General features: G+C 44.9%; 1 protein-coding gene across 37 annotated transcripts in view; it reads left to right on the top strand.

Annotated features, from left to right (window-relative positions):
- The window catches only part of LRRC8D (leucine rich repeat containing 8 VRAC subunit D), a 132515-nt gene that overhangs the window by 7976 nt on the left and 110058 nt on the right, over nt 1-14481 (top strand). For 7 of the 37 annotated variants that reach the window (XM_069597195.1, XM_069597209.1, XM_069597415.1 and 4 more), the window contains exon 2: nt 13704-13857. The exons of 2 other annotated variants lie outside the window; for them this stretch is intronic. The gene's annotated coding sequence lies outside the window, so the exon portion shown is untranslated. Of the gene's footprint in view, nt 1-7883; nt 8080-8905; nt 9000-10580; nt 10651-12102; nt 12202-13107; nt 13257-13319; nt 13401-13550; nt 13858-14481 lie in introns of those variants that run through there. 28 more of the 37 variants (XM_069597220.1, XM_069597291.1, XM_069597395.1 and 25 more) reach the window with 14 other exon arrangements.

The raw sequence follows: 14481 nt of genomic DNA on the forward strand, positions 1-14481 counted from the left end.
ATACCCTACTTCATAAGCTTTTAAGATCATTTTATTATCAACTATAACTAGTTTTTTAAACTTAGGTCAAGAAGTAATTGGACAGTTTATGGAATACTCATAGGTAATAACAACCATCATTTATTAGGCATTTACTGATAATTCCAAACCCGTGCCCTGGAATTTACATGCATTCTCATTTAATTTGCAAAACAGTCCTGAGTGGAAGATGGACTTGTTTCCACTTGAGAGATGAGGTAACTGAGGCCTGAGAGGTTATGTGATTTTCCAAAAAAAAAAAAAAAAAAATCACAAGGAAGTGGAATTTGAAACTAGTCTTTATTTCCAAGCTCATTCTCTTACGCACAGCGTTCCTCTCATTTCTCTTAGGTTCGTTTTTCTTCATTTTATAATACTATTAATGTTTCTGTTAAAAAAGAGAATCTGATTTTGAGTCGTAAAGAGACCTTACAGCTCGTCTGGTTCTTGCTCCTTGTTTATGGACCATATCTGAAGCGTGGGCACACAGCTGAGAAGAGGGGAGCTGTGGGCTACCCTGCTCTGCAGGCCAGAGCTCTCATCAACACAGTGGTTTTAGAAATACCAGCCTGTCAGTAAAATCACTTGAATGAAAGTTGATCCTGGAATGGAGAGGGTAATTTAAAATCACTTGTTTTGGTCCTTTCTCTAGCCCTGTTCTCTTTTATCATCAATATTGGTAATAGAATGCACTTGTAATAGCACACACTAAGTGCCCTCCTCCTAATTAGATCTGACTCTACAACACTACTGTACATTAACATAAAAGGATGTAGCTACTGTTTGGAAGGTGTTTTGTGCAAATGTTTGCTGAATAAATGCTATCACAAGTATATGCAATTAAAGACAATCATACCCATATCCTCTGAGTTAATAATGAATCAATAAATATCCGTATATTTATGTGAGATATATATATAGTCTGTTTCATTTATAGATCAATTATGTTCAAGTACAGTCATTTCAGTGGAGTGAATTCACTCAGTTTCTACTTTAATGGTTTTATTTTTCATATTAATGTTTAGCCAATAATAAAGTACAAATTGTAAAATGGTCTGCAGTGTTACGCAGCTTATGCAACGAATCCTCTTCCTACATGCACACACCACACATACAGCTTTCTCTTTAACTTAGTGCTTTTCAAATATTTCTTTACTTTGGGACATTTTCCTTTTGACTTAGTTGTGAGTTCTTTTCCTTATGAACTGTATCTGGAAAATTCTGTACCAAGGAGAAACTTTCTGATTACCCCTGTAAGTTCTGCACTAACCAGAGAGAGAGTTGGAGTTGGATATTAGCTATGGTCTTAGGCATATACCAAACACTGCCTGAAGTGGGCCTCATGTGAGGTGACTTATAGCACCCGGTACTCACCTCAGGGAAGAGTGATGGGGGTGGGGGAGTGGGGGGCAGGCCTGGACTGAACCAGAAAATGCATGTCCTGTAAAGGGGGTCCTGTTCAGCCAGTCTATTCAGCAGCCAACTGTTGCCATATGGGAATGTGGGCCAGTCTTGACAGATCTTCACTATAAGCCAGAAATCTGGATTACTTAAAAATCTCCTGATTTTGAAAGATTGGCTAAGCTCAACATTTGAAAAAGAACTTCCTGCAGACCCAATAAAATAGCTTTGTGGGTTGGATAGAGCCTGTGATTTTAGGCCCTTAGATAGCTCTTTAGTGACCGGGTACATGGAAGTAGAGAATTCAACAAAAAGCATAATACACTTTTAAAAAGTTGAAACAAATGAAAACTTGATGTCATTTTTTTGTATAACACGCCCCTGCCCCCGCCATATACACACAGAAAGCAGAACAAAGCAAACCAAAATCCCCATACTTGTCAATGTAATAATTTCTACTCTTTAAATTTGATTTATTATGTCCAGAGTAGATGTGTTTGATGGGGTTTTCCTTCCTAAGGAGTAATGATTGAGGGAGAAATATGTAGAGTACGGGAGCGAAGCAGGTAGAAGATACGACTGTGGGAGGCAAGCGGCCCCAGAAATACAGAGCACAGGGTAAGAGCCGCTGGAGGTGAAGAAAGATCACCTATCCCAGAAGAGAAGAGGAAGATTTCTTTATATCTTAAAATTGATTTGGGGGTTAATAAGAGAGAAATGAAAAAGAGGAGTCCTTACCTGAGAAGGGAAAATTGTGGTCTGATACACATTTAGAAGTAGTGCGAAACCTCTGTGGGTAGGTGGGGGCTATTGTCTTGCCATTCCTAGTGTGTAGGAATGTGTCAACTTGTGGTTTCTGCAGAAGGAGAATTGGAGTGTAAATGAAAGGAGAATATAGAGTGAGGAAAGGAAGGGGGATATAGAACAGCTGCCATCATCAAGTAAACCAGGAAAATTGAAAATGTTTCCATTGACAAGCCAAGACTCTTCGCTGCCGCTCTCCAGAGCACAGCATTGTTTGAGGGGTATGCACGATGGCCTCCAGCTCCCGGATGGCTCTGGACACCAGCTTGCTTTGCTCGTGGGGAGTTGGTGCGCTTGGCACCGCTTGACACTGCCCCCACAACCCTTCCTTGTGAAGTTAGTGGCAGCGGGGGCCACTTCTGCTCCACAAGTCATGCTGCTTGGAGACCAGTGAGGGCTGAATTTTAGCCTCTCTTCCCCTGGGCAGGACACAACCCCAGACCAGTGTTGTGACCCTTCCTTCTAGTGCTGCTGTCTTTAGTTTTATCTGCTCTTTTGGGGAAAAATCCTTCCATTGTTTAATCTGTTGTACATAACACCCTCTCTGAAAGAGAAGAGGTGATTTTTAGCAGAGCTCTGTGTCTAGCTGAGTCTAGACTTAGCTTGAGAGGGGATTTTTAAAATCATTTTTTCTCTCAATCATCCCAGGGATAGCCCATTGTTCCAGGAATTCCAGTATTTTATGGGGAAGATAATCTTTTGGTTCATCAGGTTTTATCCCAGTCCTTAGGATTGTCATCCCAAAGTGACCTGGACCATGTCTTTCTCAACTGGTATAACTTTAAATTTTTAACACTTTGGTTGCTTTCAGATATAAAGTGAACTTTAAAATTTTCCCGTGTTAGTTAGCTTAGTGCTATAAGTGTCTTTTTTTTCCTCAGTGTGGAAGCCCGTTTGTAGTGTTGAGAAAATGGGTGCAGATTTACTTGCACTGTTGCTGGGAAGAAGGAAAATTCTTCAGATTCCACTGTTTGTTCTTCCAGGGACTCTAGTCCACAGATGGAAATCCTGGAGGATCCTGTCAGGAAGTGAAACTTGTACATAAATCTTTGTGCTGTTTTGGGGCATTATGGATTAACAACTTGTCTAAGAAATCTTCTTTAACCTTCTGAAACACACTTAAGAATACAATCATGGAGACTAATCTATTCTGGAAATAATAATAGGAAGCACTTGCCTTGTACTTACACGTGCCTGGCACTGTTGGAGCACTTTATGTGTTTTTAGCTCATGTACTGCTCACAGCAGCCCATTTTGCAGCAGAGGACAGCAAGGCCCAGTTCCCCATCTGGCTGCGCTTCCCCATCTCTGGGAGCAGCCAAGGGACTCAAGACCTCAGAGCAGAGCTGTGATTGGCACCCAGGCATTCATGGTCTGAGGACTGCATTACAGCCTCTTGTACTCTTCTCGTGGGCTTCCCTGGTAGCTCAGCTGGTAAAGAATCTGCCTGCAATACAGGAGACCCCAGTTCGATCCCTGGGTCAGGAAGATCTGCTGGAGAAGGGATAGGCTACCCACTCCAGTATTCTTGGGCTTTTCTGGTGGCTCAGATGGTAAAGAATCCACCTGCAATGTGGGAGACCTGGGTTCGATCCCTGGGTTGGGAAGATCCCCTGGAGAAGGGAAAGGCTACCCACTCTAGTACTCTTCTCTCATCAAGGATCACAAATAGGCCTTAGAATCTTCTTTTGCTTTCCCCCTCACTTCACCTTTATCAAGATCAGGGTTTGATGAAAACAAAAGGCAAAAAAATTATACTCCTTCCCTAACACTTCATTGCTACACCAAGTGAGCAAACAGCATTGTCAGGAGACATTTTCCATCTCGGCACAAAAACTAAAGGGTCTTCCTGGAGCACTGTCCTGAGACACTGGATCGATCCCTCTAAGGGCTGCAGGTGGGGCCTCCTTGCTGTGACAGTCCTCACTCTTTGCACCAGAATTGTTTTTAAGAGGACAAAAACTACCTTACCTTTACAACTTAGGGATTTGGTGAGCTTCTGAGAATGTTTTAAAAATTGTTTTTCACACTTCATAAAGGACAGTGGGAAGGGCCAAGGGTTTGGAGCTTAGAGGACTTGAGTATTGGTCCTGTCATGCTTCTCTACTGACTGGACTTCTCGGGACTTGGGTTTCATCCCCAGTAACTGGTGGATGAGGTTGATAACAGCAACAGGATTGATTGTGTGGGATAAGCTGCATACTACATGTGATGATATTTTACCGACAGCAGTGGCTGTGTGTGTTGGGCATTTGGGAACCAGTGTGTTCTTTGTGTCTCGGAGTCTCTCTCATGGGTGGGTGGTGATGAGCGGGATGCCTGGGAGTTATTGGGAAGGTTGGTGTTGATCTGAGCTTCTCTCCTTTCCTGTTCCCTCCTTACCTGTGTCCAGAGTGACGATAATGTGGGTGTCGACTCAGTTTCTGGCCCAAACTGCTTTGCCTTGGTTTTCCCCCCTCCTACTTTGGGCTCGCCTCCAGTTTGCCTACAAAGTGCTGTTTGTTGTGAGGGTGAAGCAGGCATTTCTCTGGGCAGCGACACTGCGGCTGCAGACCGTTACTGTAGTTCAAAGCAGAAAGCCAAGCTGGAGTAGGAGGGACAGACAGGGCTTGTTCGTTAGCATTTTGTACATTGATTTTTGAAGGAAAGAAAGGAGATTAAGAGATGACTTCTCAATAGAAATATTATGAAATGCCCTTCATAACAGAACAAAATTGGGCAGGGAGAAAGGGCTTTAAGGAATTTTAAGAAATCACTCTTTATCACTTTGAAAACAAATTCTTTTTATTTATTTATTTTTGAGTGGAAGCACATGGTTTTGGAGCTCTTACTTCTGTGATGTGTCTGTGATGTGTTCTAGTAGGGAGGGAAACAAAAGTTGATAGAGAATACTAACAGCTATCATCTTGGTACATTTTATGTGGTCTGCATTGGGCTGAACACATTTCCTGTTTTATGCTCAAATCAGTCATGAAGGTAGGGCTCCTTCTTTGTAGGTCCCATTTCAAAGATCATAAGGTTGAGGCTCATAGTGTTTAAATAACCTACCAAGGGTTACAGTGCTTGTGAGTAACTGAGAAAGTAAACTTTGAAGCTGTCTGACTCTCAGCCATGGCATGAAACGCGAGTGAGATCCGGGGCCCTGCTCTCTGGGGGAGACCAGCCCACAGGCAGTTCAGTGTCAGCGCAGCACACAGTAGATGCTGTCAGTTCTGCACGAGCTCATTTTGGGGACATTTGCTCAGAGGAAGGGGAGACTGATTTTGGCTGGAAAGATCAGAAAAGGTTTCACAGGGAGAAAAATAGCTTGAGCAGCCCAGACTTGAACGATGAGGAAGATGGTGACTGGTAGGGAAAGGGTGGGCGAGCTGAGGGAGCATTAGGGCAGTGAGTGCCGAAGACATAAAAGAAGCATGTGGCATGCTTGGGGGACGGGGCAGCGACAGAGTGAGGGGTGTGGGGGCCAAGGAGGCAGAAAAGTAGTTCGGGACACGTCACAGAGGGCCTCGAGTGTCCTGCTGAGGAATTTGGACTTCATTCCGTTGCCTTTGAAGGTTATTCCATTAAAGGTTCTTGAGAAAGGAAATCATTTAGTCTCTATCGTGACTGGTTCTGGTGGTCGAGTCTAGAAGGGAGTAGAATGTCTGCAGCAAAAGTTCCCCAACCAGACTGCAATATAGGGTCGCTTGTGAGTTTCTTAAATGTACAGGTAATGGGAATACCCCATGCTACTGCCAATGCCCCCTGCCCTAGACATAGTATTTAAAAGCCTGCAGGTGATTCTGAATGCAGTCAGATAAGGCACCTCTACCTTTAGCTTCAGAGAAGGCAAGGGCACCCCACTCCAGTACTCTTGCCTGGAAAATCCCATGGACGGAGGAGCCTGGTAGGCTGCAGCCTATGGGGTCGCTAAGAGTCCAACACGACTGAGCTACTTCACTTTCACTTTTCACTTTCATGCATTGGAGAAGGAAATGGCAACCCACTCCAGTGTTGTCTCCTGGAGGATCCCAGAGACAGTGGGCCCCCGTCTATGGGCTCGCACAGGGTCGGACATGACTGAAGCGACTTAGCAGCAGCAGCAGCAGCCTTTAGCTCGGAGAAGGCAGTGGCAACCTACTCCAGTACTCATGCCTGGAAAATCCCATGGACGGAGGAGCCTGGTAGGCTGCAGTTCATGGGGTCGCTAGGAGTCGGACAGGACTGAGCGACTTCCCTTTCACTTTTCACTTTGATTCATTGGAGAAGGAAATGGCAACCCACTCCAGTGTTCTTGCCTGGAGAATCCCAGGGACGGGGGAGCCTCGTGGGCTGCCGCCTGTGGGGTTGCACAGAGTCGGACACAACGGAAGTGACTTAGCAGCAGCAGCAGCAGCAGCCTTTAGCTATTCTGGGGCCAGTTGTGAGTTTGTCATCATATTATCATGTGTCATCAATCTGCTTTTTAAACCTTAGGACGGGGCCAGCAATCAAACCTTGGAGAAGATCTATTTAGGTTTTATCATTTGCTTGTTATTCTATTAAATAATCTCAGAATATCAGCATTTTCACATGAATTTCCCACCCATGTCGAGAATGCACTATGGCTTTAATCTTTATGCCTTTGTGTTAAGGCATACCCTACGGTTACCCTACCCCACCCTTCCCCACCTCTTCTTTAATTTCGAAGGAAATGGATTGTGTAGCATTTCCTTGGTGACTGTCCCTTCATCAACAGTTTCTCATGAGCTGTGGAGTCCACTGTGTGGGGCATAGTTTCTACAGAGCTAATGGTTCAGTTCTTCAGTCTCTTAGGAGTTAAATGAAATGATGCTCACTTGTACATTTCCTGGGACTTAGCGTGAATTAGGCCTTGCCGCCCGCCCCCCAAAATGTCTTGGACCTCTCCTACTTCCGTTTCTTGATTTCTAAATCTACCAGGAAGGCAAACAGTTCTACCAAGGGAAAAGCAATTTCTCAACGTTAAAAAAATTAGAAATGATAATTTATGCTTAAAAAAATAATGTTGGTCCAAGTTTTTTGCTCTCTTCCCTCTTCCTTCTCCACTGTTCTTTATTCTGCCGTGTGTTTGCAAACCATTCTCATGACCTTCTGCCGGAGCGGCATATTTGTAGCAGGGCCAGATTATACATACACTACTGACTTTTTCATCTGACCTCTAAATTCAGCCTCTGAGCCCCTTCATTTCTTTGAGTTTTGCTAACAAAGTCTTCTTGTTGAAAGGAATATCATTTCCCATGGAACCTTACTGATGGTCCGTGCAATAATAGGATCATGCTTTTTGAAGTTCAGATGGAAGGCCCTAAAATCTTAAACATATCCAATTTACTGTTGCTTACTTTACTTAGTTCAGTCTTGGCATTTCAGGTCTAGAGGCGGTTACTACCCAATGGGCACTCTCAGCCCCTCCCTGAAAATTAAAGGGAGCACAAAAATAAAACCAAACTTCTTGTTTTTCTTCACCTCTCTGTTAATTTAACTGAGTCAGTTGGCTTGCCCTCATTTGCCCTTTTCACAGCTCCCAAATTAATGGTATGTGCAAATTTGATTATAACAGTGTGGACAATTCCTAGGTTACTTTTGAATACAAATTGAATGCTGTTCCTTGTGGTTCTTTTCTTCATCACACTGGTAGATATATCGGGTGTTTTTCTTTCCAGCCTGCTTAACTCTTGTGTGGATCTTGTAGCCACTGAAGTTTCAGTTGATTTGGCGATCCTGATTGTATGGGACACTGTATCAAATGCTTCATCAAGATCAAAGCAGGGGGAGTGCACTTCATTCCCTCCCCTTGCTCATTCAGTTTTGTTGGAGGCAGGCAATCCTGGAGCCTTAAAATCCAGGATTCTGGTCAAGGTAAGGAAGCAGCCCTTCTTCCCAACTTTCAGTTCAGTTCAGTTCAGTCGCTCAGTCGTGTCTGACTCATGAATCGTAGCACGCCAGGCCTCCCTGTCCATCACCAGCTCCCGGAGTTCACTCAGACTCATGTCCATTGAGTCAGTGATATCATCCAGCCATCTCATCCTCTGTTGTCCCCTTCTCCTCCTGCCACCAATCCCTCCCAGCATCAGAGTCTTTTCCAATGAGTCAACTCTTCGCATGAGGTGGCCAAAGTACTGGAGTTTCAGCTTTAGCATCATTCCTTCCAAAGAAGTCCCAGGGCTGATCTTCCCAACTTTACTGTTCTGCAAATATATTTTCCTTTCTTTCCAGGATTCATTTATTCAGCAACATGTAGCAGGTGCTCTATCCCTGACCCTGTATAACTACTGGTTACATTCTTGCTGCAGAAAAGGAAACCTCTGCGCCTTTCACTTCTCTCCTTCTGCCTTATCATGGGAGTATTCCCCATGAACTTTAATGCTGGAGAAGGCAAGTCCAAGCCAATTGTGTCTCCTTGGTAGTAAAATGTGTTGGTTAAAGGTAGATTCTCTGGCTGGCTAGGCCGCCCATGGTCTGGTATTTGCTAGGTAGTATTACTTTAGGCAAATTATTTAATAGCTCTGTGTCTGTTTCCTGGTTTGTAATATGGAGGTAATGGTAGTTCTTGCCTCAGAGTGGTGTTGTCAGGAATAATTGAGTCAGTACATGTAAAGTGGTCGGAATTTGTTTAGCTAGGTTTAGTTTAAAACTTGATGAATAATCTTTCAAAAGTTTATAATAACATTTCTGGATTTTCCAGGCACTTTGTTTCTCTTCCCTGCTGTTGGCCTTCGTCACGCCACTACAGGCAAAGAAAGGGAAATGAAGATGAAGCTGTCCAACTTTGCCACCTTGTAAGGCTCCATTTTAATAGGTAGTTGAGAACTGATATATCAGTGGACAGTGATGTGTGTGACTTCTTCCCTATCAACTCACCTAATGCAACTTCCCAATGTGTAATTGTGCAGATATTTAGGTATTTTTAAAATCCTTTTAAGAACGTTATTAGTAATAAGTACTATATTCATTTGACCTGTTAAGACAAATTATTTTAAGTTGGTGGATTCTTTAATATATTATTTTTTAAAAGAGAATTTAAAAAAAATTTTTTAATAAGGAGGCAGAAATACCCACTACAAAAGATGAATAGACAAAACATGCCTTCCAAAGAAAAATATCTTACAGGACACTGTTTAGTCTACACAATGCACATCATGGTCAACAGTCAGTAAATAACTCAAGGCTGTTCCTGCTCACAGTCTGTGCCAGGAGCAGTTTGAATACTTTAACTTATGTACAAGTATTTGCATCTAAGCTAAGCCTTCATGGGCCCTTGCTAATCTTTCATATTTATACTCACTAAATCATAATACATCAGTCATTGTGACCCACTTTACATATATATTTGCATTCTAAGTTGGAAAAAATGTATAAAGATTTTGTCCATCACAATTTGACTGACCAGTGGATCTGTTTTATTATTTTATTAAACACTTGTCAGCTGCAACCTAAGATCAGATTGAACCTAATTTATATTGACATATTGCTAAAAATCAGTTGCCCATTGCAGAATACATTTATAGTTTACACTTTCAAAAAACTTGGCAAGAGGATGCAGTCACAGGATGTAGTTGAGAGAGAACATTCCACGTTGTGTTTTAAAAGTGAGAGTCTTCTGAGGAAAGGATGTGTAGCACAGAATAATAAATCCCACAGCCAAAATGCACCTACTCATGTCTCCTCAAGAGGAAGAACAGACCCAGGGTGAATTTTAGCTCCATTACCTACTGCTTTGAGAAAATGACTTAACACGTATGAGCTCTGCTGCTTTTTACTCGGTGGTAATGAGTCCTCCCTGCAAAGGCAGTTTTGAGAATCCAGTGAGGCGGTACACCTGTGGGTCCTATGTAAACAGTACTAATTCTGCTCAAAATGTGTGTGTGTTGAAGTACACATACCAGCTCAGGCCCGTAGCCATCCTGGCCTGTGTTTCTGACTTGCAGCTGGGTCTCCCAAGTCAGGCTGCAGGTGTTCTAAGTAATGCTTTCCTTCTCAGCTTTCTTAAAACCAGGGAACTCTGTGCCCAAAAGGGAGCCTAAACTATCTTGCAGGCAGACTTTTTTTTTTTGCTACATTTTTGCCGCGGGAAATGATACGCTGGCTCCTTGAAAATGACTAATAACCCTCTGTGGGTAAATGCCAATCAAGCCAGCCAGTTGGCTCTGAAGACATCTTTCTTGTAAACCATGGTGCTGGTCTTGCAGAGGCCGGGAAGTGAGTGTGAGTGCCAAAGAACTCCTTCCCAGAAGAGCCTGTTGCATGTGCTACCCTGCAAGTGGAGTCAGAGGCAGGGATGCCACTTGAAGACTGCTGCTACAGAGAGGCAGTCTCTTAGGTAACCAGATGGCTTGTCATGTTTCTTTTTTTGTTTGCAGAAAATCCTGTAATAATGGCCAGGAATCCTCACACAGAGAAATCGCATAGCAGACATTTTTAATCGTCAAAGTAAGGACTTTCTCTTTGAAGATGAAGAAAGATAAGGAACATCATTTTTGGATGTGAGCTTATCATCTCCTCCTCCACACCTGTTAGTCCTGAGGAAGGCGGTCTCTTGTCACTTAATTTGGAGCTTCAAAAATGGCTTTCACACCCTTGCTGTATTCATCCATGGATTGTGGTACTTAGGGAGTGGAGGCTTGAAAAATTAACCTCCAGTATTCTTCCAGAATCAGTTATATTTTTTGTGGTGTCATTTGTGCCTACCCAGGAGCATTTTTTCCCTCTTTTTATGAGGTTGTTATTTTAATATTTTTTTCCCTACTCAACAGTGTCAAGCAAGAAACAATTTCCATGAAATACAGAAGGGGCAGGAGAATAGCTGAGCCATGGGAATGTGCGATATGATGCTTAGGCCTTGTGATGGTTAGGATACATATACATTGGCAACAGATGCAATCTTAGGAGTCTTGCATTATCCAGACTATGAACTTTGGGATCCATACAGCTTAACTTGATCATGTTTCCTTTGCTTTGTCTCAGGAATTTAATTTTTCTTTAGAGGTTTTTCCTTCAAGGCTCTTGGATTAATAAGTAACAGCAATGAAGGCAGGGATACCAAAAAGTATTTCAAAATAGAATTGTATCCCAAACATGGTAATTATGATTTTTTTTTTTTTTAATGAGAGAGAATTGAGAGAAATGTTGAGTTAACTGCTCTCTGTCCCCCTTCTCTCCCAGCGGGTACTTTGTGGGAAAGAAATGGCAGGGCTTTGGGATGAAGCATTAAGTTTGTGAAAGGAAATGAAAAGTGGATAGGTCCAGGATAAACAAGGACTTCGAGAAGGAAAATGACAGCAGCAGAGGCGGAGCTGGACCCTAAAAGGATGCTAAGAGCCCTCAGGAGATTTTTGAGTATTAGCCCTCGTGCCACTGTGCGGACCTGAAGGACGGGAATGCATCTGCTTCTGCTCAACTCCTACTGGCACACTTGAACTGCCCTTGGCCTTGACTTACCCGCTCTAGAGTTCCCAGAGTCTGTGCTGCTGAGTAAGGTGGCAGGGAAGGGCACTCACTTTCTCCCTCACTCTCCCCCTCAAATGTCTGGGGTCTCACTGTTGCCACGATTCTTGATCTCCTTTTAATACATACTCTTTCTTGGCTTGTCAAGAGGCTAATAGCAGCATGCTATTGATGGTGAGTGTGAACTAAGTGCCAAAACAGAAGGAAATGAAAAGTGAGAGAATTTCAAATTTCATCAAGAGTGGAGTCCATGCGTGTTTCGTTCCTTTTGTGTGGGTGTGGTTTTTGTTTGTGTGTTTGTTTGTTTGCCTTCTTAAAAGAGCCCAGTTAGAGTAAAAGAATTCAGGGAACAAATATTAGTCAGCAGATTAGGTTCTGAACTGAACAGACTTTGTACCTTGGCATATAAGTGGCTGTCCCATAACCTTCTGAACTTTTGCCACTGAATGATTCTGAAAAGGCTGACAGAGCCAGTGGTAGATAATGGCAAAGAGCACGGTGTCCTCTGCTCGAGTTATCAAGGTACATATAATTCAGGTGGGTAAGGAGCCCAGCTAGTGTGATGGAGTGATAGTATGGACTTGCAGGCTCAGTGGGAGACAAAGGGACGGATCATGGATAGTCACTGGGCTTGATTATTCCCTGAGAATTCATGATTGTTTTGAGAATTAGAGTATAGAGGAAGTGGTGCAGACTTTATACTTAGAAAAGACCTCTCCACTTTACTTTTTAGCTAAGACATCGGGATAGATACTTAACTTTTCTGACCCAGTTTCCTCAATTGGGAATGTGAGAATAGGACTTTTGCAGATCTATTGGGAAATGTTAAGATTTAAGGGAGTTTAAAATGAGATGCTAACACTGAGCAGGAGCTTAATGTCCATCAGTTTCTTTCTACTTCAGTCAAAATTGAACTTTTCATGTAGAATAATCATTCATTATATACTATTCTCCATGTTGAGTTTTGAAGCGAGAATAACTTTTATTTAAGCCATCACCTTGATGATAAAAGAAGCTGTTGATCAGAGACAGTGCTTTAAGTGCCTGGCAACCTGATAGATTCTTGGGCAAGGGCAGGCACGGTAGGGATGAAATTGTTCTCACTTGCAAGCCCAGAAGCTGGGCACTGAACACTCCTAGCGCTGGCACACTCTGCTTATGGCAGATTCTTAAACCATTTGTTAGCAGGACCCTGAGGTTCACCTAAGTCGGAGGGTAATGAAATGGACATAAACCCAGAATTTGGGAACTGCTTAGTGATTTGTACGCCCAGAGAAATCCTTGTTTTTTGGAAGAATGCACTATATGCATTCTTCACTATATGATGATCTTTCATGTGGAATTGGTATATATAAACATTAGGACACTGTGCACCTAAGGGTCTCAGTAGAGAGGGAGCCTAGGAACCCAGAATACTTTTTTTTCCCCTTCTTTTTCTGGCAGTTCGTGTCTGCTGCGGGCACGTTCTCCTGTTTGAGTCAGCCAGGCGCAAGACAAGTCTTTTCCCATCCTGAAGCTCTTTAGGCTGCTGAGCTGGAATGGATATACGGGAATGTGACTCTTAAACTTTAAAATCCAGCTTCCTCTCCCTGGTAAGGATTGTCTGGTCTTTATACCGTCCCCTCGTCAGATTTCCACCCCCAACCCCCACTCCCGCCCCTGGGGCGGGAAGGAGAGGAGAGGAAAGGAGGAACCCCTAGGCAGGCAGGCAGGCGGACAGCGTGGAGTTGACTTAGGTAGCGCGGGGAGGGGAACCCAGGCGGGGGCTGGAAACGGAAGGGCTGCCAGCGCGCCGCGGGCGAGGCGGCCGGCAGGGGGAGGCCGGGCCGCGGGGCGGCCACCTCGCGGGCCGCCGGGGTGGCGGGTCGCCCGCCGAGGAGAGTGCTGGGGGCCGCCGACCGTGCGAGGCGGGCGGCAGCGGTTATGCAACCCGCAGCCCCCTCGGCCGCCCTCCCCGCCGGCCTGCCTCCCTCCCTGCCTCCGCTCGGCGGGCGCTCGGATCTCTCTCGTTCTTTCTCTCCCCTGTGTGTTTCATACAGGAAGTGCACGGCCGTCTGTAACGTGCTGCCGGGTCCCAGGATGGAGGAGTGAAGCCCCCGCCGCATCGCGCCGGTCCCAGCTCTCGGAGCCCGCCAGCAGCCAGTCCCCGGAGAGGAGAGCGCCCTGAGGGTGCAGGGTGGCCGCCTGGTCCAGGTGCGAGGCCGGGTCGTGAGCCCGCGGGCTGGGCGCTGGGCTGTCACTCAGCCGATCTGCAGCTCCGTGCTGCAGCCTCACTCGCGTGCATTTTCTACATTGTGCGCCCCTGGCTGCTTGCTTTCTCGGAGGGTCTCTCCAAACTCTGTGGCTGTGCTGCCGGCGGGGTGCAATGGACACGGGCGTAAACGCGCGCGGCAGCACGCGGCGCCCGGGGACCTGCCCTGCTTCCTCACCCACTCGCTCTAGGCGGGAGCTTTCCAGGCAGGACTGACTGTGCTTGGGAGGCTTCCTGAGTCCTCAGCTGCCCTCTCCTCCCTTGCCTGTCTTCCTCCTGCTGCCTGAAGCAGCGGCTCTTTGTTCTTCACTTTGTTCCCTGGGCCGGGGGTTATAAACAGTATTGTGAGTGGGTGGGGTGGGGACCTAAGGGAGAAAGAGGATGAGTTGAGGGTGATGTGTAAGGTGGAGAGGGAAGCAAGAGCCCTGGTGTCCAGACTCTGAAATCCTACTTCTTCAGCCGGTGTAACAGAGGCGTTCAGGCTCTTTGCTTTCCATTCTGGGAGAGCCAGAACGTCAGGACCTAAGGGAATTGGTGATGCAAACACACACACCGGAAAGGTAGTG

This window comes from Ovis canadensis, chromosome 1 (assembly GCF_042477335.2).
Source record: "Ovis canadensis isolate MfBH-ARS-UI-01 breed Bighorn chromosome 1, ARS-UI_OviCan_v2, whole genome shotgun sequence".
Lineage (NCBI taxonomy): Eukaryota > Metazoa > Chordata > Mammalia > Artiodactyla > Bovidae > Ovis > Ovis canadensis.